Consider the following 27,600-nt stretch of genomic DNA (forward strand, 5'->3'; position numbering starts at 1 on the left):
AGAGACCTGAAAGTGACAGGTCCTACTCCTGGTTGAAATTCAGTAGAGCCACAGGCAGCAGGTTCAAACATTGCTGACCTAGATGGAGCAATGGGTCCAAGGCACCTTCTTAGGTGTTTTGGGAAATGTTAAAAAGGCCCACCAATCTCGGTTCCTTTTCCTCAAGTGAAAAGTAAAATTGATTATACCTTGGGTTACGGCCGCTTCAGGTTGCGCGTTTTTGGGTTGTGCACCGCTCAGAACCCGGGAGTCCCGGAATGGGTTACTTCTGGGTTTCGGTGCACGCACATGTGCAGAAGCGCCGAATCACGACCCGTGCATGTGCAGATGCAGCGCTGCGGGTTGCGAACGTGCCTCCCAAGCGTCCACTGTACCCCAATTGCTCCCAACTGATGCTTCCTCAGGGGCAGAACAGAATACATACCTGGGCTTTGGACTCGGTAAACAAGGAGACTCTTAATCTCAGGGTGGTTTGTTCAAGCCCCATGTTGGACAAAATATTCTTAAATTTAGGGTGGTTGGACTAGATCAGGCATGTCCAACTGGTTGATCGTGATCCACCGGTCGATCGCAGGGCGTTCCTGGTGGATCCTGGCCGATCAAGTGATCCTGATTGATTGCCCTAAAAAAAAAAAAAAACCTTTGGGTCTTCCTCCCCACAAAAAACTCAACAACTTTGGTGAAGGCTCCCCACATAAAGCTCAACAACTTTGGTCAAACCAATGGGTAGGTCACTGCCAGGTTTTTTTATATATACTGTATAGTGGGAGTAGATTTCAGTCTCTTGGGAGTTGGGTATGCCTGGACTAGATTATCCTAGTCTTCCCTTCCAACTCTACAATTCCATGATTCTATGTTTCTACATCTTTATCTCTGATAATGGCAGCCCATCTTGTGGCCTAGCCAACCTTGACAGCATCCGATCCACACGGAAGAATATAATGGCCTGTTGTGGAGGGCAGAATTGAGTGAAAGAAGGGTATAAGAAAGGAACATTTTCCCAGTAAGGCAACCCAGGGGTGTCAGAGCTGATAGAAGTCAGTTTAAGATTATGTAACTGTGGGTTAAACCACTGAGCCGAGGGCCTGCCAATCAGAAGGTCGACAGTTTGAATCCCCGCGACAGGGTGAGCTCCCATTGCTCGGTCCCAGCTCCTGCCCACCTAACAGTTCAAAAGCACGTCAAAGTGCAAGTAGATAAATAGATTTATCACGAGTTGAAGAAGGTGTTGAAAAACACATTTGTTAAAAAACCAGAGGCTTTTTTACTCAGAATCATAGGAAAAGAGTTGCCAAAGAAAGACATTACTTTTTTTCTGTATGCCACAACAGCGGCTAGAATTGTATTAGCAAGGACAAAGAAAACAGAAGATCTACCAATGATCGATGAATGGCAGACGAAGTTGATGGACTATATGGAACTGTCTGAACTGACTGGGAGAATCCGCGAAAAGGGAAAGAAGACGGTGGAAGAAGACTGGAAGAAATTTAAGATTTATTTGGAAAAGAATTATAAGTTAAAAATGGATAATAAAGGTTGTGGAAGTACAAAGATGCTATAGAAGCAATAGTTTAAAGAAGTAAGAAGTAAAATTTGTGAATTGCAGAGTATAAGATCTAATGTATAAATGCATAGATTTAAAACAAGAATTGGGTTGATAATAGATATAAGAAGTTTGATATTAGAAAAAGTGAAGATTGTTGAAAACGTGAGCGCTGAAATAGTTACTATTAGAAACGTGGATGGGGGGAAGGAGGAAGTCGTCATTGATATAAGAATTATATTAGTAAATGAGGTATGGAATTCTTTGTTTTTTTCTTTTTATTCTTTGTTATTTTGTCTTGTTGTATTTTTCTTTTTTCTTGTGTATTTTTTGCTTAATTTCTATTTTGTATTTTTCTTTGAAAAACTAATAAAAATACTATATATATAAAAAGATAAATAGGTACCACTACAGTGGGAAGGTAAACGGCGTTTCCGTGTGCTGTTCTGGTTCGCCAGAAGCGGCTTTGTCATGCTGGCCACATGACCTGCAAGCTGTATGCCATCTCCCTCAGCCAATAACGCGAGATGAGCGCCGCAACCCCAGAGTCAGTCACGACTTGACGTAATGGTCCGGGGTCCCTATACCTTACCCTTAAATGTAGCTTTAATGAACCTGTGGCATTACCTCCTTTGGGTGAGCCCATGTTGTTGTGGCTGGCTTCTGCCTTTCATATATACATGTATGGTTCCACATATACAAATTTTCAATTCATCTCCCTGAAACAAAAGGGAGACACAATGTTTTAAATGTTGAATAACTGCTCCAGCAAAGGAGGGGGGAGATTAGTGAAGTCACCGGATGTATCTTCACAGCTGCGATGAGCACAAAACCAGTTTTCTCTGAGCTCAGTCCAAAAGAGAAGATGGCAGTCTGAATAAAATGAACACATTTCCTTTCACAGTGTGCTCAGTGCTGAAATTATGTGCATCTGCATTCACCCTTAGAATTGAAACAAGCGCTTGCATATCATAGAAACAAAACTTTTAGTGCTGAAGCACCCAGATTGGAATTATCATAGGCAAAAAAAATCAGGCCTCGACAACGTAACTTGCGGAAAAACATGTTTTTGAAAAAATCCCTGACCCGCAGGGCAACAGTCAGTCCTGTTGCCTAGCAACCAACAGTTACCTAACAAGCGACCTGTTCACTAGCAACAGACCCATTGCCTAGCAACCAACAGTTGCCTAACAACCGACCTGTTCCCTAGCAACAGACCCGTTGCCTAGCAACAGACCTGTTGCCTAGCAACCAACAGCTACCTAACAACCGACCTGTTCCCCAGCAACAGACCCGTTGCCTAGCAACAGACCTGTTGCCTAGCAACAGACCCGTTGCCTAGCAACCGAGCCCCCGTTGCCTAGGAACCCCCGTTGCCTAGCAACCACCCGTTGCCTAGCAACCCCTGTTGCCTAGCAACCAACAGTTGCCTTACAACCGACCTGTTCCCTATCAACAGACCCGTTGCCTGGCAACAGACCTGTTGCCTAGCAACCAACAGTTGCCTAACAACCGACCCGTTGCCTAGCAACCGAGCAGTTGCCTAGCAACCCCCATTGCCTAGCAACCAACCCGTTGCCTAGCAACCGAGCAGTTGCCTAGCAACCGCCCGTTGCCTAGCAACCCCCATTGCCTAGCAACAGACCCATTGCCTAGCAACCCCCGTTGCCTAGCAACAGACCTGTTGCCTAGCAACCAACAGTTGCCTAGCAACAGACCTGATGCCTAGCAACCAACAGTTACCTAACCGACCTGTTCCCTAGCAACAGACCCGTTGCCTAGCAACAGACCTGTTGCCTAGCAACCAACAGTTGCCTAACAACCGACCTGTTCCCTAGCAACAGACCCGTTGCCTAGCAACAGACCTGTTGCCTAGCAACCAACAGTCACCTAACAACACCTGTTCCCTAGCAACCCCCGTTGCCTAGCAACCACCCGTTGCCTAGCAACCGGCCAGTTGCCTAGCAACCGCCATTGCCTAGCAACCGACCCGTTGCCTAGCAACCCCTGTTGCCTAGCAACAGACCCATTGCCTAGAAACCAACCCGTTGCCTTGCAACCGACCCATTGCCTAGCAACCGCCTGTTGCCTAGCAACCGACCTATTCCCTAGCAACCGCCCGTTGCCTAGCAACTGACCTGTTCCCTAGCAACCGCCCGTTGCCTAGCAACCACCCGTTGCCTAGCAACTGACCTGTTCCCTAGCAACTGCCCGTTGCCTAGCAACCACCCGTTGCCTAGCAACCGACCAGTTGCCTAGCAACCGACCAGTTGCTTAGCAAACCCCTAGCAACAGATCTGTCTGCCTAGCAACAGATCCGTCACCTAGCAACCGCCCGTTGCCTAGCAACTGACCTGTTCCCTAGCAACTGCCCGTTGCCTAGCAACCGACCTGTTCCCTAGCAACCGCCCGTTGCCTAGCAACCGACCAGTTGCCTAGCAATCCCCATTGCCTAGCAACAGACCCGTTGCATAGCAACCCCTGTTGCCTAGCAGCCGGCAGTTGCCTAGCAACCCCCGTTACCTAGCAACCCCTGTTGCCTAGCAACTCACCTGTTGCCTAGCAACCCTCGTTGCCTAGCAATTGACCTGTTCCCTAGCAACCGGACCGTTGCCTAGCAACCCCCATCGCCTAGCAACCGACCTGTTCCCTGGCAACTGCCCGTTGCCTAGCAACCGACCAGTTGCCTAGCAACCGACCCGTTGCCTAGCAATCAACCCGTTGCCTAGCAACAGACCCGTTGCCTAGCAACCCCGTTGCCTAGCAACAGACCTGTTCCCTAGCAATCGCCCATTGCCTAGCAACCAACCAGTTGCCTAGCGACCCCCGTTGCCTAGCAATGCCCGTTGCCTGGCAACACCTGTTGCCTGGCAACTCCTGTTGCCTAGCAACTGACCTGTTCCCTAGCAACCGCCCGTTGCCTAGCAACCGACCAGTTGCCTAGCACCCGACCAGTTGCCTTGCAACAGACCCATTGCCTAGCAACCCCCGTTGCCTAGCAACCCCCGTTGCTTAGCAACAGACCCATTGCCTAGCAACCGATCCGGTTAAGTTGTCGAGGCCTGATGTTTTAAGCAATGATTAACAACCTTCTGTTTCCACCGCCAAATGTATTAGGGGCAGATTTTCAACAGTTTTACACCGTTTTTGAGTGAATTGGATACCGTCAGATATTTAGTGACATTCTGACCCGCAGGTCAGGGATTTTTTCAAAAAAAATGTTTTTCCGCAGGTAAAGTTGTCGGGGCCTGATTTTTTTGCCTATGATAAAAACCCTTCTGTTTCCACGGCCAAACGTATCAGGGGAGGATTTGCAAAAGTTTTGGCACCATTTTTGAGTGAATTGGATAATGTCAGATTTTGGATGAAATTCTCACCTGCGGATCAGGGATTTTTTTTTCAAAAGAATGTGTTTCTGCAGGTTAAGGTCAGGGATTTTTTCAAAAAAAATGTTTTTCCACAGGTAAAGTTGTCGAGGCCTGATGTTTCCAACCTTCTGTTTCCACCGCCAAACGTATTAGGGGAGGATTTGCAACAGTTTGACACTGTTTTTTTAAGTGAATTGGATATTTTTATTTTATTACGCATCCAGCCTCGCCTCTTCCTTGGTGCCCTCCAGAACTGCGACTATCACCGTGTCTTATTTTCAGGGTATGGCTTATATTGTGCAAATGCTTAGAAATCCTGCTACGGCTTATTTTATGGGTATGTCTTATTTTCGGAGAAACGGCATATGTAAAAGGAAAATGGCCTATTAAAATGCATGTCAATCTTATTTTTAAGAATCTGTTCTTTAAAATTTGCATACCTCTTTACTGTCAAAACCTTCTTATCCTTACCCCTTTCCTTTCTTCTTCAAACGAATGTCCCTTGGAAGGCACCTTTCATAAGGGCTTGTATGCAATATATATATATCTATATCTGACAAGGTTAAGGTTTGCTGAAATAACCAGTTTTCTGCCATGGGCTGATGTTGCTGTCAAAAAACAGTACCCCTTTAAAGAGTAGCAGATCTGCTGGAAAGGCACTAAGGGAACATTATATGGTTCTGGTGAACAGCATCTTTCAAAGCAGCAGCAATGGGAATCATGGGAATCAGGAGAGCCACTTATTCTTCTGCAGCAAAAACAACAACAGCAACAACAGCAACAAAAGAGCTCTTAATTCCTGCCTTTGCTGGCGTTACCAGTGATCGTCGGTCGTTGTTGGTTGAAAACTAAAAATGTATACTTTTACATTCTTCACACTAGCGGAGGCTGCCAGCTGGCTAGGATGGCTTCTCGTTGCAACCTAGGGGGCTTGCAGGATCTCTACATCTGCAAAATTACACTTTGATTTCTGGCAACGGCAGGCCTCGAGGGACGAAAACTGAAGCAATCCACAGCCAGAACTCACATTTTGACATGTTAAGCAAGAGACTGCTCCTCAGTGTGTTTGCCATTTGGAGGAGAGGAGCAAGCAATATACTTGAAGAGAAGAAAAAGAAGAAGGGGGGTTGGAGAGAAATAGAGTAGCCGACACAGACATGAATGCTAACAGTATTTCTGCTACCAGGGAAAGTGGCTATTGGAACTAGTGCAAAGGAACAAATTATGAGAGGGATGGGAATGGAAGGAAATTGGCAAGCGCCAACCCCTAATGCTTATTTTTCAGTTCCACCGTGTTCATTATGTTCATTGCAGAAGTCTAAAAAGTGTAATTACTTAATGTTTGGGCTGATGGAGAAAGAAAGAAAAATATGATGAATCCTACACTGGGGAAAACTGCCATTTCTTTTCCTTCTCTGAGTTTTTACTCAAGCAACCTGGGATCCTTTTGAAAGTTTTGATAGCTGTGTAAACAAACTAGCTAAAATCATCTCGATCCATATTAAATTAGACAAGCTTACGCAGAATTGAAAGGGGTGGGGATGGGGAGGGGAGGCAGGTAATCTTGCTATGGGACTCGTTGCTTATCAAAGCTTGCAAAGGAGGAAGAACAGCACAGGGCAGCCTTCCCCAACCTGGTGCCCTCCGGACGCTGTTGGACTTCAAAGCCCATAAACTCCAGCCACAATGGCCGGTGGTCAGGGATGAAGGGAGTTTTAGTCCAGCAACATCCGAAGGGCACCAGGTTAGCTAAGGTTGGCACAGGGAGGTACACAACACCATTTCTTCTTGTGCTGCTTGTCTTCAAGAACAAAACATTAATGATTATTTCACCTATTAAACGGGGAAAACCCTGTCAAGGCAGGCATTATTAGCTCCCTGGCAAATGTACCTGCACGATAAAGTGTATATGCAATGATATATGTTGCTTCTGTTTTGACATGGGCACTGAAAAATGCAATGGGTGGGTTCTTCAATATGGGGTTTTCAGCTGCCCTTCATTATAATTTATGGGGTGATGGATCTAAAGCCATTTTGATGGATCAGAATACTTTCCAAATCATAGTTCCATCTCCCCCAAACCCTGTGATATAGATGACCTGATCAGGGGCGTACCCAGGATCAAAACTGGGGGGGGGGCAAGCCATGGTTGTTCAGGTTGTGACATTTCAGCACGGAAAAGGGAATGGAACCAAAATTTTAAGAAAATTATATATAATTATAGCAGTGCTTTATTACGGTAGTTATTACAATTATTTGCTTGAATTTTTTTAATTTTTATTCTAGTTACATGTCTTATACTAATATCATTTTTCTTGTGTTTGAAGAAAACTTGTTCAAAACTTTCGTTTCAATCCAGTCCTGATATTCCTTGAAGAATTTCTGATGGACGCTCATCAAACACAACCCAGTCAGTCTGTCCTCTCCCATTGCACTTCTGAGCCAGGTCTTTACCCTTTAAAATTTAATTTTCTACAGAAATTACTTAACTTACCTTTTTGGAACCAGTTTCTTATATCCATTTAGGCAGCCTCGATGTCTTCTAAACGTAAATAAGAAGGTAAACTAATAGCGGGCGGCTCAGTTTAGTGACGCGGAACTCACGAGACCCCTCTAGAAGATTCCCTCTTCTCTCTGCTAGAGCCCGCTAGAGACCTCTCCCTCCCTTGAATCCCAATGGCTGGCTGACATAGATTCCTCTACCAGTCGCTAGGTGGCTCTAGATACTTCTCGGTTTTTACACCATTTCAGTGTGGTAAACAACTGATTATTCGCCATCGCCCTACCTAATTTTGTTTCGTTTCATCACTTTATAACCATTTATTTATTTATTTGCTTCGGGGGAGCTGCCCCCCCTTCCCCTCGCTGGGTACGCCCGTGGACCTGATGGATGCCTGAGGATGACCAGCTGATTCACTGCAATCAGTTTATTTTGGGCTCAACAACTGAGGATACAGACGCCGTTTACCACAGGCCCTTTTGTGGCTAGGATTGCTACCACAAGGTAGCACATATCCTGAAAGTGCTACACTGTCAGATTCAGCTCCTGCAGCTTTACATGTAACCCTAACCATGGGCTGGATCTTCCCTAGTCCCGACACCTAATAATGGAATAGAGTTCACACAACCTCTTCTTCATTGGAGCTGCCCTTTGCTGCTGACAGCCTTGAGGTGGAACAATGACCACAGTGGTGTGTGCCATGGCCCCGCGACCCTCAGTTCCTCAGTAGAAAATAAACACACGCACACAAGTGGATGTCGGAAGTATTTTGGTTCATGAGTTCAAATAGGCCACGATTGGTTACAGGTGTGAGTGGTTCATAGCTGCCAAGTTTTCCCTTTTCTCGCGAGGAAGCCTATTCAGCATAATGGAATTTCCCTTTAAAAAAGGGAGAACTTGGCAGCTATGGAGTGGTTTGGATCAGGCATTGGGTGAAGCCAGGCTATATCTCGACTCCCTCCCATCTACAGGGAGTCCAACAAAGGGTAAACCACCAATAGGGGGAACCCTATGACTTACATCAAATAGGGGCACCCTGAGGGGTCCCCGCTGGGGTCATGGCATGGCCCTAGCACATGTCTGGACAATGGACAGAATCCACAGGTAGAACAATGACCACGGTGGTGCTTGTGAATCCAGACGCAACCGATGAAGCAGCTGGCATTGGTTCAGATTTTTTTAAAAAATACATATGATTTGATGTCTGAACGGAGTCGCACTGTTTATTTTGTGGTGCAAACACTCTTTCTCTTTCACTGGAATAAGGGGGGGGGGGACTCACTATGAGGCTGTGGTTCTTCTCCTGTTGCAGCCTTTGTCAGATATCTGCAACCTCTTTCCTCTTGGAATGTTGCTACTTGATAATGTGGCCTCCTCCCAGTGAGCATTCAGGCGGAGGATGGCTGTTCCAGTGGGCAGCTGTCAGGAGGTATGTCATAGCCAGCGCCGTACATTGTAGCAGCAGCCAAAAAACAAAGGGGCAGTGAAAAAAGTAGGCCAATGCTTTCACCATCACTTCCCCCACCTTCACTCCATGTTGCCCCCAAATGTTCTTCTCAGTGAAGCCGTAGCAACCGCTACCAGGTGGCATAGACATGTCCCAAACACTGGCAGAGGAAGAGGGGGTGGGGGGAGTGCACCGCCCCGGCACCACGATCCCAGTGGGGTTCCATCGCGGCTGCCCCCCTGCGTGGGCTGGGTGCCACATCCCCCCGAAGGCAGCGCGCCACACCCCTGCGGCTGGCTCGCCATGCCCCCAGGACACGCACCACATCCCCATGAAGCTCTGCCACTGGCCCCAAACACTTATCTAATTCCCCATGAAATAATACAACATGGTGATCCTTTGCTATTAATAAAAGAAGAATAACACACACACACACACACACACACACACACACACACACACACAAACATATATGAATGAGATGGCGGTCCTTTGGTATTTACAACAGAAGAATGAGAGAGAGAGAGAGAGAGAGAGAGAGAGAGAGAGAGAGAAGAGAGATTCAAAGGACCACCATGTCCTCTCCCCCTCTCTCTCGTGAAATGAATTTTCACAGACAAGACATGACCCATTACACACAGTGACAACAGCACACATCCGTATCTTGTTCTTCCTCCAGAGAGTTCAGCGTATTTTTATTTATTTCAAAAAAAATTACATACTGTACCACTTCACGCCTAAGTGGCATGCAGTAAGATTAAGAAGACACAACAAAACTAAAACCAGTTCAAACTAGCCATAAAAATCAGAACATTTACTTAAAATGTCTGCTGAAATAGAACGGTCTTAATAAGCCATTGGAAGTTTGACAGGGATAGGACTATTTGATCTCAGCAGAAAGAGAGAGTTCCACAGAGTTGGACCCACAATACTAAACACACAGCTCTCTGTGGATACAAGCCACACACCTGAGCTACAGGTGACCACTAACAGCTACTCATCTGAAGACTTCAATGATGGAGCAGTGATATGAAGAATCAAGCAGTCCTTAAGGCATCCTGAACCCAAGTTGCGAAGGGTGTTGTAAATTAATGTAAGAACCTTGAGCTTAGCCTGCTGGCATTTGTCCTTACAACTACTCTCTTAAGTAGGTTAGTCAAAAAGTACCTTACAGCCCAGTGGCTATAACCAAGTAGAGATCTGAACCTGACTTTCCTACATCCAACTGTATCTCTTATTCATTGTTCAACACCGTCTTCCCAACTCAGAGGTGGTGAAGCTGTGGCCTTCCAGTTGTTGCTGGATTACTGCTCCCATCATCTCTGATCATGGGCCATGCTGGGCTGGGGCTGTTGGGAGTCTAACAAAAGCTGAAGAGCCACAGATTCCTCACTCCTGTCCTAAAATAGTTTCTCGAGGTATTTTCTCCTTAACTGGCCTTCAGCCTGTGGGAACAGAAGATCTGAACTCATGGCACACAGTGAAGTACTCTGCATGAACACACCACAGCTGAAAGCCACAGTTTCCTGGCTCGGCTACTGGTTAAAAGACCGAGTTGTGAACAAGGCCCAAATCTACATCTCTTCTGCTCTAGTCACAGTAGTTTTGCCAACTGTTCCCTTCATTCTATTATGTTCATTCTTTCCTCCTGGAATCATGTTTCCTCCACAGTTGAAAATTTATTTAGCTTCTCTACGAGAGGCCAAGGACTTCTGCCTAGCAGCTGAGGCAAAAATCGAGGATTGCCATTTCAGATGAAGTTGTTCCAAATTACGTTTTTTGTTTTGTTGCTACAGACGTGCACAATATCAATATATATCATCCCTGACCAATGGTCATGCTGGTGGGGACTGACAGGAATTCAAAATAGAGGAGGACGTCAGATTAGGGGAAGCTATTCTACAAAATATATGGAGGGAACTAGATTAGGGAAGGTTTTTCTACAGGAATCCTAGCATAACAAGCACAGCTGGTTTCAACTTGAGTGTCAAGAAGGCAGAAAAATATCATAACAGCGGGACATAGATCCAAACTAATATGTTGAAGGTGCTTACCCTAGTCTTTTAAAAGGTGTCTTATTTTTGTTCTCATTTACTCAGAAATACTGTGGGTTAAACCACAGAACCTAGGGCTCGCTGATCAGAAGGTAGGCGGTTCGAATCTCTGCGACGGAGTGAGCTCCCTTTGCTTGGTCCCAGCTCCTGCCAACCTAGCAGTTCGAAAGCACGTCAAAGTGCAAGTAGATAAATAGGTACCGCTCCAGCAGGAAGGTAAACAGTGTTTCCGTGTGCTGCTCTGGTTCACCAGAAGCGGCTTTGTCATGCTGGCCACATGACTTGGAAGCTGTACACCGGCTCCCTCGGCCAATAAGGCGAGATGAGCGCCGCAACCCCAGAGTCGGTCACGACTGGACCTAATGGTCAGGGGTCCCTTTACCTTTAAGTATCAGTGACATAAATTGGACTTACCACTAGGGCTGTACAGTGTACATGGACCCCCAATCCAATTTGTAAATCCGGATCAGACCCAATACAATCTGGAACTTACTCCAGACTGTGACAAATCTCCAGAAAATCCATCTTCTTGCATTAAAGAATGGAAACAGACACCACATTCTTGGATTTTTGCACAGGTCATGAAATCTGGAGACATGGTAGCCCCTACAGAGGGGATCGTTGTGAGTGTTCACAGTTGATCCTATGGATCTTCCAATGGGGAAGAGAAGAATTTAACATCTACTCATCATAAGTAGCATATGAAAAATCTGGCTGCTTCCTTTCAGGGAGAAAACTTTAAAGTAGGAACACTGAAACAAAAAAGCTAGTCCTCCAGTTGACACTCCCTTAGGGGATGGGACAAGGATGCAGGTTGGGAGAATAATACAACAAGCAGCATTAGCAGTAAATAATCCATCTTTTGCAATATGCATCTCCTCCTACGGAACAACCCTTAAGGCAATGGATGTAGCAAATGTGGCTGTATTAAAGTGAGCATATAGGAGTACAAATTCAGTAGGTATTGAATGATTGAGAAATCCAGCACCTGGATTTTGCCTCTGAATGGAACAACAACTACACATGCATGCTAATGTCACTTACATAACCATGCTGGGAATGATTCAGACTTTGTTCACTCACCTATTTACTTTGGGGATTAAGAGAGAGTAACAAGATTTCAGTGAGGCAGTGAGTGGGGCAGAGAGCTATGGGGAACATTTACAGGTGCAACATTGTTTGTAATGGTAAGCTTAGGCAATATTGGACTCATAAGCAGGGAGGGGGATTGTGAGGACTCAGGGCAATTTGCCCCCAACTCTCTCCATCCATGAGCAAAGCATTGTCATGTTGCTGACACCCCCACCCCATTCTGGGAATTTGACAAAGCACAGGTCATTGTAGGGACATAGCACACAAATGAGTGACTCCCCACATGGTGAGCAGCCAGCCATTATGGCCCTGCACAGTAACTGGGTTGTCTGTTTTCACTGCCTTCTAATTGAAGGTGAATCAAAAGGAACCAGATTGAAGCTGTAAACATTTCAGCTTAGAATTCTGGTTTAAGAGTTCCAGGGTTTGTAGTCCCATGGAATGGGGCCAATGAGAGAGAAATATAACGCTGTCATGCCTGTGATGTTAAATCCTCCCTTTCATTTATCTGCAGAAGCTTCCCCATTAATATTTTTGCCTGAAACCAGAACTGACTTTTTAACACCAGAAGCGTGTGACAAATGTTGCTGGTCACATCTTGTCCCCAAACTCCCATTACACGAGACTTCATTCTCGGATAACACAGCAGTAAAGGCAAGAAGTCTACGAAGCCATGGTGCGAAGTGGAATGCTAGCTATAAACCACGCAAGTTGCTTGTTCAAGATTACAACTGATTGAAGTGACAGGTACTTAAAAGAACAAAAAAGGAAGATGTCGGGATTAGTGAGAGATTTGAGAATATTATGTGACCTCCATGCAGTTTCCAATTATGGCACATTTGAGGAAGGAAGTAATTTACCTGCAGGGAACTCACTTAAAAGACAAGTACAAATACAGTAGTGTTACAAACTCTCCCTGAATTTAAAGTTATATTGTTCAAAGCATCAGAACACATGGGGTTGGTTCAGATATTTTGTGCAATGATAAGCTCATGTTTAGGGAGCGCTATGGACCTCAGTTCTTGCCCACCTAGCAGTTTGAAAGCACATCCAAGTGCAAGTAGATAAATAGGGACCGCTCCGGCGGGAAGGTAAACAGCGTTTCCGTGCGCTGCTCTGGTTCACCAGAAGCAGCTTTGTCATGCTGGCCACACGACCCGGAAGCTGTCTGCGGACAAACACCGGCTCCCTCGGCCTATAGAGCGAGATGAGCGCCGCAACCCCAGAGTCGGACATGACTGGACCTGATGGTCAGGGGCCCCTTTACCTTTATGGACTTCAGGAATGCACACATTTACCACCCTGAAGAAAATGTCATGAGCCAGGTATCCACAGGTACAAATGTACGGTACTTCTCTCTTAGGGGATGGGCATATTGTGTAAATTGTGGCTCGTATGATGTCATTCATACAATGGCTGGTATATCATAAACCTATTCAGGAAGTTCAGAGGATTTGATGTTGAGTTCATTCACAGATACATAACTATGGTCCAGTGGCCAGTGTGTTGGACCAATATTTAAGAGACCAGAGTCGAAAATGCATTTCAATTATGAATTCTTTAGGGTGCCTTCATCTATTTGTTAATCAATCTCAATTGCGTGGACAGGCGGAGTCCCCCAAACCCCCAGGCGACCCGCTGAGTGGAATAAAGATGCATAACAACGTGCTATGGGATTCAAATTGGCCACAACTTTATTAAGATTCAGATGTAGGGAGACCTTGGCTCAGGCATTGGGCGTTATCCTTCCCAGTCCCCAGCCGGGATTCTGGGAGGCTTCGGGGTTATCTACATGTATGGGAGTTGGGGCTGGCTCTGGAGAACATATGTTCAAGCAGAGAGAGCCTGCCCCCTGTTCGCCACTGCTGGAAGGGGGAAGTGATGACGCCTATTGGCATGGTCAAGGCTTCCCCCCAATACCCCGCTCTTGTTGCCGCAAAGGGGGTGAGGTCTCCGCCTCACGCCCCTCCCTCTAGGAAAATCGCCAAAGAATTCTGCCCAAGGCCTGACACCGTCAAAGTTGTGACGTATTGCTACGGGAAAGGCGAAACCTGCTGATGCAGGAAAATTCCTTTCCGGCCCTTCAACAGCGGCCTTGACGTAGCAGCGCCTGTGAACCTGTAAAGAAAAGGTTAACCTGCAAAAGAACATGAATGAAGGTGTGGAGGGTGAGAGAAGCTCTGGAAGCAACTGGTGCTTGGAGGTAAGATTCTAATTCTTTTGTGTGAGCCGGACAGTCCCTCCCCTTACCTGGCCATCCCCTGGCAACACCTCCCCAGGCAGGATTGGACGCTGGGCTGGGGTAGGCAGAGACCCCTGGCATCCTACCTGGGAAGGCGATGCCAGCCCCGAACTCCCAGGGAGTCGCCTCTGGTCATGAAAGCATTGGCGTTCTACATTCAAGGAACCTTCCTTTCGTAGACCCTCCAAATGTCCCTATTTTCCAGGGATAGTCCCAGATTTACAGAAGCTGTCCTGGTTTCTGTTTTGATCCTGGAATGTCCTGCTTTTTCCTTAGGACATCCCTATTTTCATCGGAGAAATGTTGGAGGGTATGGAGTTATGTGACCCCCTGAGAAGACCTCTGAAGGCAGCCCTGTATAGGGAAGGTTTTTGAAAAAATGTTTAATGCTTTATTATTATTATTATTATGTGTTGGAAGCTACCTAGAGTGTCTGGGGCAACCCAGTCAGATGGGCAGGTTATCAATAATAAAATTGTTGTTGTTGTTGTTGTTAACTAGGACACCCCTAATTTTCATTGGAGAAATGTTGGAGGGTATGAGTGTCTGTCAGGAAACTTGTGCACACTACAGAGAATTCTGGGTAGAAGAAGTCCTAAGCTGCACAGCAGGTCGTATGGAGTAGTCAGGCTCATTGGACTTCACACCACAATCCTACAAGACAATGCATTCAATATACCTCTGTGGCTGTGCACTGGGAGGAGAGATCAGCGGTGAGTTGCAAGCTACTTTTAGACAGCCTTGTTCATCATTCTCTTACCTCTCACTGAGGAACCTCTAGTAAGCTCCAAAAGAACCACAGGGTTCTACAAACACTGCTTACAAATCACAGCTTTAGGGGAAAGCACCAAAGGGACCTAAGGAGGAATTCAAAATATCACATTAAAAAGAAACCCCAGATATGACACAATTAATGTAGAACTCATTGCATGCCAACAATGTGATAAGTTGTCAAGCTTTAGTTAGCCTGACATCATATATTAACAATGTTCTACAACCAGCAATTAAAATTCCATTTTTGCAAGACAGAGTGAAGACTGCTTAGCCACGGTGACATTTCTTTAACCTCCACAGCAAGTCTCACACCTATTTCTTATCACTCACAATATGTCACTCTGTTATATGATCCCATAATAAAAGACGGCCTCCCTCCCCCTCCATCATAAAATGTAATATGCACAGTGGGGGTAGAATTAAGTTTACCAAGGGAGCCTTAATTTTGAATTTCCTGGCTCTTGTGAGTTTAAGCCTCAGACCGATCACTGTATTAACATAGTTCTAATTGAGAGAAAGTTGAAGAAGGAAACAAAGTGTGCATGAAAAGTCTTTATTAGGGGATTGGATTCGCCAATGAACAGATTTTTTTTTTCCCTGAGCACTTTTCATTCCACATTTCCTTTGCAGTTCAGAACTAATCCTCCTTTTCTCCCAAGAAGTTTCCTACGCTTAAAATCTGCTTGTCTCTCTAGCCTGGTGGAACAATATCAGGGGTTAAGAAATGATAAAATGTTCAGCTGTACTGTATATAGCAGAATACCAATTCCTCTTAAACACCTGACCTTGCAATAACATGCTTAAGCTCTGTTCAGAACACACACACACACACACACACACACACACACACACACACAATGTTGTGCCAACCACATTTACTACTTTTCAATAGCCATCATTCTAAAACCATTGTATCAGATGGTTACATTTTTACCCTTTCTCATTATGGTGAGATGCGTTGTGTTTCGGTTTAAATTTTAGCATTTTTGTTAAAATGTGTCTATACATTAAAAAAACAATAGTGTATGTAAATATTTACCCTCTCTTGTCTGGGTTTTCTTTTTTTTCTTTTTTTGGAGTGTGTGGGGAGGGGGGAGGAAAGGTGATGTATTTCCTGTTTTGTGAGAATATATAAATGGTCGTCCTACTTTAGCCATAAAGTCACCAATTTAAGCAAGTCACAAATCTTTGTGGGTTTGTTTTTTTTAAAGTCATAATTTTAAAAAATAATAATCATCATCATAATTCACAAAGGAAACAGTTCATAAGAAGTAAATAAGGAGGCCATGTACAGGATAAACGAAGTCTTTTATTTTGCCGTTTGTTTTAGGTTAGGTTATGTTTATTTTATGTTATGTTCATGTCTAATGGTGGTGGATTCGTTTATTTGAGTTGTGGTGGATTTATATTGTAAATAAAATTAATACTAATAATAAGCAAACAAACAAACAAGTCACAAATCTTTCAGCCACACCTCTCCACCACCACCCCTAGTTTCCCCCAGAAGCGGGGCATAATATTGGACCACTTTACAAATGTTGGAATGACTGGAAATACACCTGAAATATCTGCACACTTGGCAAGTGCTATATTGGGTGTGAGGAACGGTTTCCAGACAGCAAGTCACGTCCCGGTTCTCCCATTGCCACCAGTCAGTCACCTGACATCAGGTGAGAAACCTGTCCTTTGTAGCATGGCTAGAGTTCAAGGCATGCTTCAAAGGAAGACCCAAGCAGATTCAAACAATGCTTGAAATCAGTGCCGATACAGCAGTGCTTTCAGCAGTGGTTGGTTGCATGACAGAGATCTCAGTGGGAAACTCCATTGTGCAGTGGATCCCAGTGGGCTTTCTGTCATCACCAATCAGCTGGTCAACAGGGCTAAAGGCAGAAGCAGATCTCCGTTGTCAATGAAGTTGAGTCTTTATTCACGGAAACGAACATACCTTGCCCTAGTACAGTGGTACCTCTACTTACGAATTTAATGTGTTCCAAACGCACATTTGTGAGTCGAAAAAAATTGTAAGTCGAATCCCATAGGAATGCATTGGGAGAAAAAAATCGTAAGTTGAAGCAACCCTATCCTATCTAAATCGCATCCAAGATGGCGGACTGAGCTCCATTCGTAAGTAGAGTTATTCGTAAGTAGAGTTATTCGTAAGTAGAGGTACCACTGTAGTCTCAGCAACACTTCCCAGTAGATCTTGCACAGTTTCTAGGGCTGAAGGTCCCTGCCTTCCAAACTTCCTCTCTTGGATGTTTCCCAAGCAGTCTCCAACTGCATCTGTCTACCTTTGACCTCTGTTCTGCTCTTCTCATTACTCTGTGAGCTCTTGGAGACAAGGGGAGCTTGTTGCAGCAGGAGAGGGAGACTATGGATTCTTCAGCAGTCCTTTGACACACTGCCCCAGCGTCTTAAAATAGCTGAAAGACCATCTTGCAGAAGAAGGAGAAGAAGAAGGAGAAGAAGGAGAAGGAGAAGGAGAAGAAGGAGAAGAAGGAGAAGGAGAAGGAGAAGAAGAAGAAGAAGAAGAAGAAGAAGAAGAAGAAGAAGAAGAAGAAGAAGAAGAGGAGGAGGAGGAGGAGGAGGAGGAGGAGGAGGAGGAGGAGGAGTTTGGATTTGATATCCCGCTTTATCACTACCCGAAGGAGTCTCAAAGCGGCTAACATTCTCCTTTCCCCTCCTCCCCCACAACAGACACCCTGTGAGGTGGGTGGGGCTGAGAGACATCAGAGAAGTATGACTAGCCCAAGGTCACCCAGCAGCTGCATGTGGAGGAGCGGAGACACGAACCCGGCTCCCCAGATTACGAGTCTACCACTCTTAACCACTACACCACACTGGCTCTCAGAAGATGGAGATGAAGACTTGTTCTCTGCTGCTCTAAAGGGCAAGACTATAAGTAATGGGTGGAAATGGCAGAGGAGCAAATGTCGGTTAAATAACAGGAGAAACTTTCTGATGGTCAGAGCTATTAGACAGTGGAACAGAGCCTGCCTGGGGATGTAGTGGGTGGTCTTTCGCTGGAGCTATTCAAGTAGAATGAAGATTACCACCTGTCGGGGTTGCTCTCATGCCCTCCTGCACTGTAGATGCTTTATTCACAAGGGGGTTGAACAAGTCTACCTCCAATGTCCCTATGATTCTATGATCTTTAAGCATCTTCTTCACAGCCAATATAGACAAAACACCCCACTTATTTTACAGGGGAGACATTACGCAGCTCTACAAAGCCAGGGGGATTAGAAGACTGAATACCACTTTTCATGCAATATGAATGAAAGAAGCTTCGCTGTTCAGATACAAAGTCACTGCTGGCAAGCAGGTAAGGGCTCAAAATATGACCGTGGTGTGTACTTTCAACTGAGAAATCAGTACATCACCTCTATTTGCGCAGATATACGTACATCTATCCCAACACAAACCCTATTGAGAAAGGAATAACCACAAAGTTTGTTGTTATTCATTAAAAGATTGGTGTGTTAAGTCTTTGGCACTGGTGTAAACAAAGCCCTTTAACTATACTCCACTGCACCGAGCCGGGCGAGCCAGCATGTCACTGAGAGGCTGAAAAGAAAAACAGTTTCAGTACAAGTCTATTTTATCTGATTATTTGGTTAAAGGATTAGAAACCGAACCGTTTACTTTTTCAGAGTCCCAGAAAAGTCACAGCTGCGAGACAAGGAAGCTTCCTCATGCTGCCCTTCCAACGACCTCAGCACTGACCTGCAAGGACCACCCTTATTAGAGGTGAGAGGTAATTCAGCCTCGACCCTCGCTTTGTCTGGGCCTCCCCTCAGCAGAAACCGTTGGCTTTTTATGAGGGGGATCGCATGTCAGGGAAGTACAGACCAGCGGCCTCCACATGAATTTCGACACAAAGATAGAAGGCCTGGATTTTCTCCTATGCCACCCAAGCCCTCTGCTCCATGCCCTTTTGTAGAGGGGGAAACTACCACAACCCCTCTTCACTTTCACCCGGGGTTGGGAAAACAAGTGAAGACAGAAGCAAACGTTTCTGTAGGGTTGCCATATTTCAAAACTTGTGGAGCTTTTTCTTTTCGTTTCTTTTGGGGGGGGGCAAAGTTGTTGAGCCGTTTTTGGCAAAATCTCCCCCAAAAGAAGAATTTTTTGAGCTACTTTAAAGAAAATTCACCAAAAAATCAACACGTCTGACAAAAGTTGCCATATGCCTGGACATTGTTATGAACTTTCAGAAATTCCTCCCAGACGCTATTTCTGATGGATGAATCTCGGCAATGTCCAGGAAATCCTGGAGGCGTGGCAGCCCTAGTTTCTGTAAATTTACCACAACAATTTTGCTTTCACAGAATTTACCAGCATGCCCATCCGGGCAGCCGTCTTACCATACTTTAAACCACACGCCTCCACTAAGCGTGGCCGCTTAAGCATCACCATAGCTGCACAGGCAATTTGCAAATATATGTACAGCTGCACATCTAGAGGGGGAAAAATACTAAAATTTAAATGTATATGTATGTATATGTACAGCTGCACATCTAGAGGGGGAAAAATACTAAAATTTAAATAAAATTGCATAGTGTGAAAGGCTGTGACCATTTGGCCCGTGTGCTTACTCGGCTTGCTGCCAGTAGACAATTTCAAAGTTCCTTGCTCATGTTTCTTATGACCCTTCAAACAGAGGGCTGTCCTTTGTAAAACAGGCCACCCTATCTGTACCTACCTACTGTAATAATAATAATAATAATAATAATAATAATAATAATAATAATAATACCCCGCCCACTCTGGGCAGCTCCCAACAGAATATTAAAAGCACAATAAGACATCAAACATTAAAAACTTCCCTAAACAGGGCTGCCATCAGATGTCTTCTAAAAGTCACATAGTTGTTTATTTCCTTGACATATGATTGGAGGGTGTTCCACAGGGCGGGTGCCACTACCGAGAAGGCCCTCTGCCTGGTTCCCTGCAACCTCACTCCTTGCAGTGAGGGAACCACCAGAAGGCCCTCGGAGCTGGACCTCAGGGTCCTGGCTGAATGATGGAGGTGGAGATGCTCCTTCAGGTATACTGGACTGAGGCTGTTTAGGGCTTTAAAGGTCAGCACCAACACTTTGAACTGTGCTCGGAATATAGCAGCCAAGTTTTCGCTTTTCTCGCGAGGAAGCCTATTCAGCATAAGGGAAAATCCCTGTAAAAAAGGGATAACTTGGCAGCTATGGCTCGGAAACGTACTGGGTGCCAATGTAGGTCTCTTAGGACCGGTGTTATGTGGTCTCGACGGCTGCTCCCAGTCACCAGTCTAGCTGCCGCATTCTGGATTAATTGCAGTTTCCAGGTCACCTTCAAAGGTAGCCCCTCGTAGAGCGCATTGCAGTAGTCCAAGCAGGAGATAACTAGAGCATGCACCACTCTGGTGAGACAGTCCGTGGGCAGGTAGGGTCTCAGCCTGCGTACCAGATGGAGCTGGTAGACAGCCAGTCACCAGTCTAGCTGCCGCTTCCTGGATTATGTGATGAAATCCACCTGGGCAGGATGACACAGGTGAGCAAGGATGAGGTTTTTTTTTTACTCCTACAGTAGTGTGGTGGTCTAGATGGGCTCAGTGTATATATTTAAGGTTGCCTTTGATTTAATGCCTATTGCACATTAGTCTGCACCTCAACAGCAAAATCCCTTCAGATACAGCATCAGCTCCTGCACTCTATTGAAAATCTAAGCCTTTTTAGGAGCTGGTTGGTTTTTAAGGTCTTAGAAAGTCCTGCAGGGTTGCTTTAAACAGCAATGAAAGGCTGATTCGAGCTGTTAAATTTTATGTTGTGTGTAATGTTGTAATTGATGTCAAGCCTTTTTGCGTATCCTTAACACTGGCACTGGGCAGCATCTAGAACTGAAGGAGCTTGGTTTCAGGATTAGGTTGCAGAATCACAGGCCGGGTGGCAGAGTGGGAGTTTATTACCAAGATATGAAGTTAAAACACTGAATGATTAAGGTGTAGCCAAATATAGCCAATTTCCTTCCCATCCGTTTATTTTGGTGGCTTTAGGTATTTTGCTTCACACCGCTTCTCCCGTAAATGGATATAAAACTTTATTGCCCTTGTAAAAGGCAAGCTGTGTGAGTTTGGGATGCTTCAGTGTATTTGGGAGTACATAATTGTTCCCTTTTCGCAAAACTACACTCACCTGGGCCTTAGTAGAATGAGCTAACTTGCAAAACAACTGTTCCACAAAAGGAGCATGCCATGGGTGCAATACGTGTTAACATAATGGAGCACTGGTACGGTGTGTCGAATTTGTCAACTTTCAAATTCCAAAAAAAAATAAAAATGAGCAGTGCTCAAAGTTGTAACGTGACTTCGGAATTCAAAAAAATATTTCACCCAAATTAATATAATTTGGCTTTTCTTGGTAAGTAAAATGTGTGTAAAATTACAGAGAATTTGTTAAAAATGATTGTCAAGTACTTGCAAGTATATTATATATTGATAGTGATGTTGTTGTTGTTGTTATGACTGTTATTTGCTTCCGACATTTTCAGAAGGCAAAATTTAAAAAAATTGGTTTTCCAAAAGGAGTTTATGTACTTTTTCATCAAGTGTAGAATTACCGAGCTAAAAGTTGTCCAATCAAAAAATAATCGCAGATTTGAGTTCCTCACACCCAAATACCCTGTTTCTCATATTTTAAGACATACCCATAAAATAAGCCATAGCAGGATTTTTAAGCATTCAAGGAATATAAGCCATACCCCGAAAATAAGACATAGTGATAGGCGCAGCAGCAATGCCGGCCGCGGCAGGAGGAGGAGGAAAAAAATAAGACATCCATTGAAAATAAGCCATAGTGTGTGTTTTTTTGAGGAAAAAATAAATATAAGACATGTCTTATAATATGAGAAACACGGTATGTATTTTTAAGACCCCTTGCTGAAGAAATTTGCAGAACCCCTAAAACAACAGGCCCTAAATTGGAGCAGAAAACCCCAAAATTAACATAGGCCTCACAGTTTCCTTTTATGATCCATGGGGCCACGGTCATGACTAAACGACTAAACAACAACAACAACAACAACAACAACAACAACAACAACAACAACAACAAAATAAAATAAATCCTTCAGTAGCACCTTAAAGACCAACTAAGTTTTTATTTTGGTATGAGCTTTCGTGTGCGTGTTTCGACTCAGACCAACACGGCTACCTACCTGTAACAACAACAACAACAGACTGCCATTTGTTTATAAAACGGCATCTATGCAAATAACGCTTTACGAAGCTTCATATGCTTTGTATGGGCTTGAGGACATCCTGATCAAGTTTGCAGATGACACCAAATTGGGAGGGGTGGCTAATACCCCAGAGGACAGAATCACACTTCAGAATGACCTTAACAGATTAGACAACTGGGCCAAAGCAAACAAGATGAATTTTAACAAGGAGAAATGTAAGGTACTACACTTGGGCAAAAAATGAAAAGCCCAAATAAAGGATTGGGAGACACCTGGCTTGAGAGCAGTACATGTGAAAAGGATCTAGGAGTCCTGGTAGACCACAAACTTGACATGAGTCAACAGTGTGATGCAGCAGCTAAAAAAGCCAATGCAATTCTGGGCTGCATCAATAGGAGTATAGCGCCTAGATCAAGGGAAGTAATAGTACCACTATATTCTGCTCTGGTCAGACCTCACCTGGAGTACTGTGTCCAGTTCTGGGCACCACAGTTCAAGAAGGATACAGTACTGACAAGCTGGAATGTGTCCAGAAGAGGGCAACCAAAATGGTCAAAGGCTTGGAAACAATGCCTTATGAGGAACGGCTTAGGGAGCTGGGTATGTTTAGCCTGGAGAAGAGAAGGTTAAGGGGTGATATGGTAGCCATGTTCAAATATATAAAAGGATGTCATATAGAGGAGGGAGAAAGATTGTTTTCTGCTGCTCCAGAGAAGCGGACACGGAGCAATGGATTCAAACTACAAGAAAGAAGATTCCACCTAAACATTAGGAAGAACTTCCTGACAGTAAGAGCTGTTCGACAGTGGAATTTGCTGCCAAGAAGTGTGGTGGAGTCTCCTTCTTTGGAGGTCTTTAAGCAGAGGCTTGACAGGCATATATCAAGAATGCTTTGATGGTGTTTCCTGCTTGGCAGGGGGTTGGACTGGATGGCCCTTGTGTTCTCTTCCAACTCTATGATTCTATGACTCTATGTACCTCTCCTCACCCCTTGTGCAGATTTGTAAAGATCTCAGGAATGAAATCATTTCCTAAATATGTTTACAAATGTAGTATTCTAACTACAGTATTTTGAAAGAGGCTCTGGCCCATTCTCTGGTCATTCCTCATCCAGACTACAGCAATTCCTCCTTGTCAGTCTCCCCTCCTGCCATTTCCCCCCTTTTCAGTTACATCAGAATGAGTACAGTATAAGGTTGCAATCCTATCTGCACCCTTATTGGGGAACAAGCACTTTTCAACATAGCAGGATTTGTTTCGAAGTAAATATGCATAGGATTGTCCTGTAAAGGTTACATATTACACATTAACACATGTCACTGAGCTTCAGGCCAATGTTGCTTTCCCCAGCTTTCGAACTCCTTGCCTCTTGGAATTGGCTGGTGCCTACACTGACATTTAAGCACCAGGATGAGTCATGTTGCGGGTTTTTTTTTACATTTATTTATCATTTATTACTTATTTTAGAGTATTTCTAAACCACTTAATCTCCTCCCCCTAAATCTCTAAGTGGTGTACCCTATCAACAATATAAAAATGGTATCCATTAAAACTGAAATATACGTTAAAACCAATATATATATAACACAATATTTAAAACCCATAATAATATATAAAAGCAAATAAAACAAGAGATTCATATGTAAACTTCTGATGATTGCCATTGCTGCTGTGAGATGGTACATGTGTTATAGTTTTCAAGTATTTTTTAAGGGTAATTAGGCTCTTGTATATGCTCCCTCCCGTCACTTAAAATTACCTGCAGTTCTAACATTCTTATACTGGCTCCTTGTCAATGTCAATTTCATTAACTCTGTTCTGATTCAGATCATGCATTCACTGAATACAGAGGTTCATTGGAGAGGACCTCCCTTCTGACCTCCATGTGCCCAGCTGAAGGTTAGTATAGAGCCTATCTATGCAGAATTGTCCACATGACATATAGGGTTCCTAATTGTGTGGACAGGCGGAGTCCCCCCTAACCCCAGGCAACCCCTGAGCGGAATAATGACTCAAGACAACTTGCTATGGGATTAAAATTGGCCACAACTTTATTAAGTTTCAGATGTAGGGAGACCTTGGCTCAGGGCATTGGGTGGTTATCCTTCCCAGTCCCCAGCCAGGGATCTGAGAGACTTCAGGGTTATCCAGAATGTGTGGGGATTGGTCTGGCTCTTGAGAACATATGTTCAAGCAGAAATCCCACCCCACCCCCATTTCGCTGCCGTTGGAGGGGAGAGCAATGACAGCCTCTCAGCGTATGGCCAATGCCTCCCCTCAAGACCCCTTTAACGGGGAACCCTGGTATCACCGCCGCAAGGGGGGGAGCGTGGGTCACCGCTTCATGCCTCCCCCTTTAGGAAGATAGACTAAAGGATTCTGCCCAAGGCCTGAAACTTCCAAAGTTGTGATGTTTTGCTACGGGAAAGGAAAACCTGCCAATGCAAGAAAATTCCTTTTAGGCCCTTCAACAGCACAGGGGCATAGCAAGTGGGGCATAGGGGGAGGGGCACCCCAGGTTCCACTCTGGGGGAGGGTGACACTCGGCATCCCCCATGACGCCCAAGCCGAGCCCTGGTGCCCGGTAAAAAGCACACGCCGATGGCTTGCTCGCAAACCTGCTTGGTGCGCGCTTTCCTTTTTTCAGCTGGAGTGGAGGAAAAGGGTGGGCCAGGGAGGGGCGTCAGCGTTGCTCCGTAGAGCGCATGCATCGTGGTGCATGTGTCGTGTGTCGGGACGCACAGCACATGCATGCTACGAAGCAACGGTGCGACAAACCCTGCGAGCAAGCCGCAGAGCGAAGCAGCCTCACTCCGTGGCTTGCTCGCGAGGTTTGCCGCAGCGCTGCGTCTTAGTGCTCCTTAGTGTGCATGCGTCGTGCATGGTGACAGGTGCATCACGACGCACAACACATACGCGCTACGGACACCCACTGCCTTCGGGTTTGCAGCCCGGAGTGGCCAGTGCAACAGCGACCCTGGTGTAGCAGTGCCTGCGTACCTGTGGAGAAGCTCTGGAGCCGACTGCCGCTTTGCAGGTAAGATTCACCTTCTGTTGTGTGGGCAGGATGGTCCCTCCCCTTACCTGGCCAATCCACTGGCAATGCCTCCTCAGGCGGGATTGGGCGATTGGCTGAGGTAGGCAGAGACCTCCAGGTATCCAGCCTGGGGAGGCCAGCCCGAACTACCAGGAGTCACATTGGGATCCAGGGGGCTGCGCGCGACCACGCCAAAGGCACCACCCATTTGATGTGGGGAGCAGTCATTGTGTGGATAGACCACAAAAGACCCCCTGTCCCCAGCGAATATGTGAAGAGGATGCTTGTCGCTAATTTTAAGACTCTCTCCTTCTCGTCTATAAGTTTACAGCTTTTTCGTTGGGTGAGTTGGAAGATTGAATGGCATGTGCTACTTCAAACATTTCCTGCTGATCATTCCTTCCTTTCGAAATGAGCTACCACAAAGTTACTTTTTTCTCCTGCAGGGGAAAAGCAGCTTAGGGAAAACTATTTTGAGAGGGGAAAACAAGTGATAGGGAAAGAATTAAGCATCCCCTCTCCATCCACCTCCACTTCTCTCCTAACTGTAGCCTCCTGAAGCTGCCTTTGATTAAGAAAATGTAGAGAATTGCATGGAAAACCCTGCATAACATGTATTTTTAACACGAACTGCCACGGTCGTAAATGAAGATACACTGGAAATTTTTGTTCTGTAAAAAAAGAGACTTCTTGAGCAAGATAGTTTCTAAGAATGCAGTCCTATGGGAATAAGTTTCATTGAATAAAATAAAATAAAATAGGATGCATGTCTAAATAACTATACATTTATAAGTGGTAATTCCAATGAACTTTCACATAGTATTGTTTTGTTGTTGTCACTCATTTTGAAAAATCTGGCAATTCCTTGTGGAGTGATCTGAGTGACATTTCCGATTATTTCATGCATTCTGGAGAATTATTAGCTTTGCATAGAAAAATGTAGTTCCTTGCCTGGGTCATAGTATCTTAAAATATCAAAAGCAGCAGGAGGGATGTCCCACTGCAAACTAAATTGCTATCACACACAGTGGGAAGTGTGAAAAGCGGGGAGGAGAAAGCCATATGGATGAAAGCAATCAACTAATGCAGAATCAAAGATTTTTTTCTTTTTCAAATGGCACAATTAGGAACAACAGAAATGTCACACAAAAATGTAACTATAGTTTTTTTTAAAAAAAAAAAAAACTTCATTGTATCAAGATCTATTTTTTAAAAAAACCCAAAACCCACATAGGACAATTGCATTCAAAAGATGTGTCTCTTTTCCTATCCAAAGCACTATTGGATTACCAATTTCAAAATGCAATTGCATCCCCCCAAAAATACATGCATGCAATTCCAAAAGGCATGGAGTCACTAATATCAATAGAACATACTTGGAATCAAGTATTTATAGTACTGTAGCAAGTGTATTTGCAAAATATCAAGAGGATTTGAGTTAATCTAAAGGTTAATTGGTTTGTGCTGCAGGCTACAGAAATGGCATTAGTCTTCAGTTAATGAACAGAATCTGTGGTGTCCAATTACCTATTACCAGAAACGAAGAAATGCATAACCACAGAAGAGGCAAGATTTGCACAAAATTTGCATATGCTGATTTATATGTACAGGTGCAACTTTAGAATTAATTATTATCATTTAAATACAAATACATCTCACTGTAGGGGGAAGACGGTGACCATGTATTTGCTCCTTTGAGATAGTAACTGTTGATTGGTAACTTCAAGGCCCCTGCTCTCCTTTCTTGTAAGTTTTCTCTTTAGTAGCCCCTCAAATACAGGACAGTCTTCTATAAAGAGGACACATAGCTATCTTAACAGAACCCCATTGCATGAAGACTTCCATGCAATGTTGTGCTTTTCAATGAACCTAGCTATTAATTGAGGGGGTGACTAAATTGGATAAAATACTCTGAGCAACTGACAGATCTTATTCTTCATACCTAAGGTAGCCACATGTTCCACTTACTTTGGTTTTCTTGCGAATTCCTTCGTGTAAACAAACTTTGTGTCCTTTTGCTGTATGCTTCAAAAGACCTGCAATTACAATTTTATAGCTCAGTGTTACAAGATGATGGTATCTCAAGAGAAGGTGACAGTAAGTTAACAGATAGGTCCCCAAGGGCGACTGGCCCAGACCTACAGACTCCCTTCTCCAAACAGAAAAGCAGGCACAATTAGCAACTTTCAAAATGATAAATTTCTTTGTTTCAGCAACCCAGCCTAATGCAATTGGATGGAATCCCTTTGCACCCACATTTTGTGCTAATTAACTCCTAGTGTTGGGATTGGTCAGGGAAGAGCTGCCCCCTCATTTAGATGGCATTTC

General features: G+C 44.6%; 1 long non-coding RNA gene across 1 annotated transcript; it reads right to left on the bottom strand.

Annotated features, from left to right (window-relative positions):
* Positions 1-389: 389 nt before the first annotated feature.
* On the bottom strand, positions 390-27,310 carry LOC148686170 (uncharacterized). The gene is made up of 4 exons (XR_015949365.1): positions 27,241-27,310; positions 15,007-15,103; positions 2,171-2,262; positions 390-622 (listed from the first exon to the last, which is right to left on the bottom strand). It is a non-coding gene; the product is annotated as an uncharacterized LOC148686170 (long non-coding RNA).
* Positions 27,311-27,600: the final 290 nt, after the last annotated feature.

This window comes from Zootoca vivipara, chromosome 3 (assembly GCF_965207765.1).
Source record: "Zootoca vivipara chromosome 3, rZooViv2.hap1.1, whole genome shotgun sequence".
Taxonomy (NCBI): Eukaryota; Metazoa; Chordata; class Lepidosauria; order Squamata; family Lacertidae; genus Zootoca; species Zootoca vivipara.